A 5,798-nucleotide genomic window follows, 5' to 3' on the forward strand; every position below is an offset into this window, starting at 1 on the left:
AGCCCTGAGCCCTGGAGACATGTTAACACATATGGCTGCCTCCCCCATACAACTGGAAGTACAAACCAAGAAAGAATCACTGAGGCTGAGGTTTGGCCACCAGAATAACATCTTGCTGCCAGCACAACTGCACTGAACCCTGCAGACTCCACTGAGTGGACGTGGCCTTGGACCTTTCGACACATGGACCAATGATGGCTAGCTCTCCTGGCATCTTGGGGACAAGGCCTGGAAGCTGGCCTCCTGTTTATTCCTGGAATAACAGCAGAGTGGCCGCCAAAGGTCACAGTAATATATCCTGAACGGCCAGAAGGTAAGAGCATCTTACCGCGGAGTTTTGTTTTATCATTATTGCCAGTGCATGCACCTGCAGTAGCATGTATATAGACCATTCAGTAACCCCCATGGAGAAAGGAGTAAAAGTATGGTATACTAGACCTGGAAGGGACCCCCTTCCTTCTACAGTCCTATCACAGGACCACTCTTTTGCATGCATCCTACCTGATGGACAAGATTTGCCTGCGTTGGTGGCATTAAAACATGTGTCTTATCACCCCTAAAGCATTTGTGGATTGGGAACCTCCTCTGGCTTGAGGATTATTATAATTTTTGTTACCTGTATCAAAATCTTGTTGTATCTTAATTTTTGTTATAATCTCTGAGTTGTTATCCTCTGTTGCTGTTGTGGAATTTTGTGACAGTGCTCCAGTTTTCTCACACAGGGACCATTGCAGAAGATTGAGAGCATGTAGATTGTAAGGTGAGAATCCTGGAGGGATAGAGTGTGGGAAAGTTGGGGTTTGTATGGCCAGGATCCTCACTGAACTTAAACTACTTGGTGATGCAACTGGCCTGTTGTTAGGCTACTTCTTTCTTCCACACCCATAGGCAATAAGCTATTATTGCACTGTATAGAGAGCTTGGCCCAGTGCTCTGGATGGAGGTACAGACACTAGTGCTTGACCTACTGCCAAGAGCCCCAAAGAAGCGTTCTACTGTCATTTCTTTGGTCACACTGAATCCATAGTGAACTTGCCGGGGGCTGAAACCCACTGGCAAGACAACTTGTGTGGTTGTTGAAGTTACAACTACCCTAAGCTTTGACATGGAATGTTTTCATGTGTTTGAAAGAAGACAATCCACCAAAGTATAAAAAATAAAAACTCCAAAGGATAGACTCTTCAGTAAATGTTATGGGGAAACTGGAGAGCCACACGTAAAAGAATGAAACTAGACTCCTCTGTTATGCCATTCACAAAAATCAACTCAAAATTGATTAAAGAAGAACTAAAACCATAAATCTCCTAGAAGAAACAGAAGGTAAGCTTCTTGACATTGGTTTTAGCAATGCTTTTTGGGATTTAACATCAGAAACAAAAGCAATGAAAGCAAAAATAAACACATGGGACTACATCAAACTAAAAAGCTTCCACACAGTGAAGGAAACCATCACTACAATGAAAAGGCAGCCTATGAAATGGAAGAACATACATGCAAACCACACATCCAAGAAGGGGTTAAAATATACAAGGAACTCATACAACTTAATAGCAAAAAAATAAACAACTCAGTTAAAAAATGATCAAAGGACTTGAACAGGTCAAAGAAGAAGACATACAAATGGCCAATAGGTACATGGAAAAATGTTCAACATCACTGATCATCAGGGAAATGCAAATCAAAACCAGAACAAGGTATCACCTCACACCAGTGAGAATGGTTATTACCAAAATGACAAGAAGTAAGTGTTGGTGAGGGTTTGGAGAAAAGGGAACACTTGTACACTATTGGTGGGAATGTAAATTGGTGCAGCCACTATGGAAAGGAGTATAGAAGGTCCTCAAAAGATTAAAAATGGAATTAGTATATGACCCAGCAATCCCACTTCTGGATATTTATCCAAAGGAAATGAGCTCACTATCTTGAACAGATATATGTATGCTCATGTTCACTACAGCATTACTCACCATAACCAAGACATGGAAACAACCTAAGTGACCACTGACAGATGAATGCATAAAGAAGAGGTGGTACATATACACAATGAAATACATTCACCTTAAAATAGAAGAAAATAGGATTTTCTGGAACAATGTGAATGAAACTGAAAGGCATTATGCTAAGTGAAACAAGCCAGACAGAGAAAGACAAATAATGCATGGTATCACTTATATGGGAATTAAAAAAGAAGTCAACCTCATAGAAATCGATTGTAGAAGGGTGGTTGCCAAGGGAAATAGGGAGAAACTGGTAAAAGGATACAAACTTTCAGTTACAGATGGTCCCTGACTTAGGATGCTTGACTTACAATTTTTCAATGTGATTTTGGTGTGAAAACATTCAGTAGAAACCTTACTTCAAATTTCAAATTTTGATCTTTTCCTAGACTAACAATATGTGATGCTGGGCAATAGCAATGAGCCACAGCTCCCAGTCAGTCATGCAGTCATGAGGTAAACAACCAATACACTGACAACTGTGCGGTGCCCATGCAACCATCTCAGCACAATATTCAATAAATTACATGAAATATTCAATATTTCATTATAAAGTAGGCTTTGTATTGGATGATTATGCCCAACTGTAGACTCATATATGTGTTTTAAGCACATTCAAGTAGGGTACACAAGCTATGATGTCAACAGGTTATGTCTATAAAATGCATTTTGACATATTTTCAACTTACGATGGGTTTACTAAGACATAACGAACGCTATTGTAACTTGAGGAAGATATGTCTAAGATGAATAAGGTCTGAAGATCTAATTATAACATAGTGGCTACAGTTGGATAATACCTCATTATATGATTGAAACCTTCTAAGAGAGTAGATGTGGGGAAGTTCCTATGGCCAGAATCCTCACCTGACCCTAAACTCCTTGATGATGTAACTGGCTTGCTGCTAGGCTACTGTTTCCACACCCTAGGCAATAAGCTATTATTGACTGAGTCACTATAGAAGGAACTCTGCCCAGTGCTCTGGGTGGAGGGAGGGATGGAGGCAGATTACAGCCTGCAGACTGTGGATGCGGGTATGAATCTAGCACTCAACCTACTGCCTGAGAACAAAACCAGGCATAAGCCCTTTTACCTCAAAATTGTTTTGCTGTCATTTCTCCATCTCACCAAATCCATAGTGAACTTTCCTGGTGCTGAAACCTTCATAAAGACAGGAGAACTTAAATGTGTCCACGTAAATAAATCAATAAATAAATTAGTGAGGTGGTGGACATATTAACTAACTTGATGGTGGGGAGCCCCCCACAATATATATGATACATCAAATTATCATGTTGTATATGTTAAATACTTTCCAATTTTATTTGTCAGTTATACCTCAGTATAGCTAAAAAAAAGAAATCAAAACTCCAGAAATGTGAAATGGAAATATGTTTATAAAAGGTAAGTTAAAAAATATTTAATAATTGGGATAGTATAAAATTATTACAAAGATGACATAAATTTGTTAGTAACATGTTTTACTCCCTATTCAAAGGGGAATACATTTAATACCAATGTTTTAAATACATTTAACATTTATGAGAAAGGATGATTTTTAAATACCATTAAAAATACAAACATATTTTTGGCTAAAAATAAAGAAATCCTCTATCATTTAAAATAACATATGAAAGCTATAGTTAAAAATGGTTAATAGACAAACTGGTATCTAAGAGGTTCCAGTTCTAAAGATTTATGAAGGATCACAGTGTGTGTACAATGTATCTATAGTTTATTGAGTTCCCTCTATGGGTTAGATGCTTCGCCTTCTTAATTCCAATTCCGCAGACTGTATCTATGTTTTATAAATGAGACTGAGAGACCATGTTCTCAAGGTCACGGTTACCTTTCCTGTTTCAATAGCAGAAAAATATATGTCTAGTAACCTAAATTAAAAAGAGTAGCACATGCTCCCCAAGCTCTACTACAAAGCCACAGCAATCAAGGCAATTTAGTACTGGCACAAGAGCAGAACCATGGATCAATGGAACAGACTAGACAGCCCAGATATAAACCCAAGCATATATGCTCAATTAATATATGATTAAGAAGCCATGGATATACAATGGGGAAATGACAGCCTCTTCAACAACTGGTATTGGCAAAACTGGACAGCTACATGCAAGAGAATGAAACTGGATTATTGTCTAACCCCATACACAAAAGTAAACTCAAAATGGATCAAATACCTGAATGTAAGTCATGAACCATAAAACTCTTAGAAGAAAATATATGCAAAAATCTCTTGAATAGAAACATGAGCAACTTGTTCCTGAACGTATCTCCTTGGGCAAGGGAAACAAAATAAAAAATGAACAAATGGAACTACATTATGCTAAAAATCTTCTGTACAGCAAAAGACACTATCAGCAGAACAAAAAGGCATCCCATCAAAAATGAGCAAACGGGACTATATTGTGCTAAAAAGCTTTTGTACAGCAAAAGACACCAGCAGCAGAATAAAATGGCATCTTATAGTATGGGAGAATATATTTGTAAATGACATATCTGACAAGGGTTTAACATCCAAAATATATAACGAACTCACATACCTCAACAACAAAAAGCAAATAACCATATTAAAAAATGGGTGGAGGATATGAACAGACACTTCTCCAAAGAAAAAATTCAGATGGCCAACAGGCACATGAAAAGATGCTCCATGTCAGTAATTATCAGGGAAATGCAAATTAAAATCAAAATGAGATATCACCTCACATCAGTTAGGATGGCCAACATAGAAAAGACTGGGAACAACAAATGCTGGCAAGGATACAGGGAAAGGGAACCCTCCTACACTGCTGGTGGGAATGTAAATTAGTTCAACCATTGTGGAAAGCAGTATGAAGGTTCCTCAAAAAACTCAAAATAGAATACCATTTGATCCAGGAATTCCACTCCTAGGAATTTACCCTAAGTATGTAGGATCCCAATTTGAAAAAGACATATGCACCCCTATATTTATCACAGCACTATTGACAATAGCCAAGAAATGGAAGCAACCTAAGTGTCCATCAGTAGATGAATGGATAAAGAAGATGTGGTACATATACACAATGGAATATTATTCAGCCATAAGAAGAAAACAAATCCTACCATTTGCAACAACATGGATGGAGCTAGAGGGTATTATGCTCAGTGAAATAAGCCAGACAGAGAAAGACAAGTACCAAATGATTTCACTCATCTGTGGAGTATAAGAAGAACAAAGCAAAAACTGAAGGAACAAAACACCAGCAGACTCACAGAACCCAAGAATGGACTAACAGTTACCAAAGGGAAAGGGACTGGGGAGGGTGGGTGGGAAGGGAGGGAGAAGGGAAGGGGCATTACGATTAGCACACATAACGTGGGGGGGAGGCCACGGGGAAGGCAGTATAGGACAGAGAAGACAAGTAGTGACTCTACAGCATCTTACTACACTGATGGACAGTGACTGTAATGGGGTATGTGGTGGGGTCTTGATATTGGGGGAATCTAGTAACCACAATGTTGCTCATGTGATTTTATATTAATGATACCAAAATAGAAACAAAATTTAAAAACAAATAGAGTAGCACATGAATTCTGTCCTTAAAGGCCTTTAGCTGGACGGATAGATGTGCTCAAGTAAATGGAAAAATCCATCTCCAAATTTATATACAATCAGAAAGGATTACCAAACCTGGCATTGCTGATAGAGATAAGTGCAGAGAAAACTTTATTCACGTCTTCACCCATATTTTAGCTAATACAGTTAGCTCCTCTACTTAACAACATTCTAAATGGCATGGAAAATGATCTCTGCCTGCCTCGGG

This window comes from Manis pentadactyla, chromosome 3 (genome assembly GCF_030020395.1).
Source record: "Manis pentadactyla isolate mManPen7 chromosome 3, mManPen7.hap1, whole genome shotgun sequence".
NCBI classification, from domain to species: Eukaryota; Metazoa; Chordata; class Mammalia; order Pholidota; family Manidae; genus Manis; species Manis pentadactyla.